This window comes from Myotis brandtii, unplaced genomic scaffold, assembly GCF_000412655.1.
Source record: "Myotis brandtii unplaced genomic scaffold, ASM41265v1 scaffold827, whole genome shotgun sequence".
In the NCBI taxonomy this organism is placed as follows: Eukaryota; Metazoa; Chordata; class Mammalia; order Chiroptera; family Vespertilionidae; genus Myotis; species Myotis brandtii.
The window spans coordinates 1,181,985-1,182,222 of NW_005371360.1; positions in this window are offsets into that span (position 1 = coordinate 1,181,985).

Sequence of the window (238 nt, forward strand, 5' to 3'; positions counted from 1 at the left end):
CTTCCCTCCCCTACCAGCCTAATCTTGCCCCAATTGTTCTCCCCTGCCAGCCTGATCGCCCCTAACTGCCTCTGCCTACCTGATCACCCCTAACTGCCCTCCCCTGCCGGCCTGATCTTGCCCCCAACGGCCCTCCCCTGCTGGCCTGATCTCGCCCCCAATTGCCCTCCCCTGCTGGCATGATCTCACCCCTAATTGCTCTCCCCTGCTGGCCTGATTGCCCCAACTGCCCTCCCCT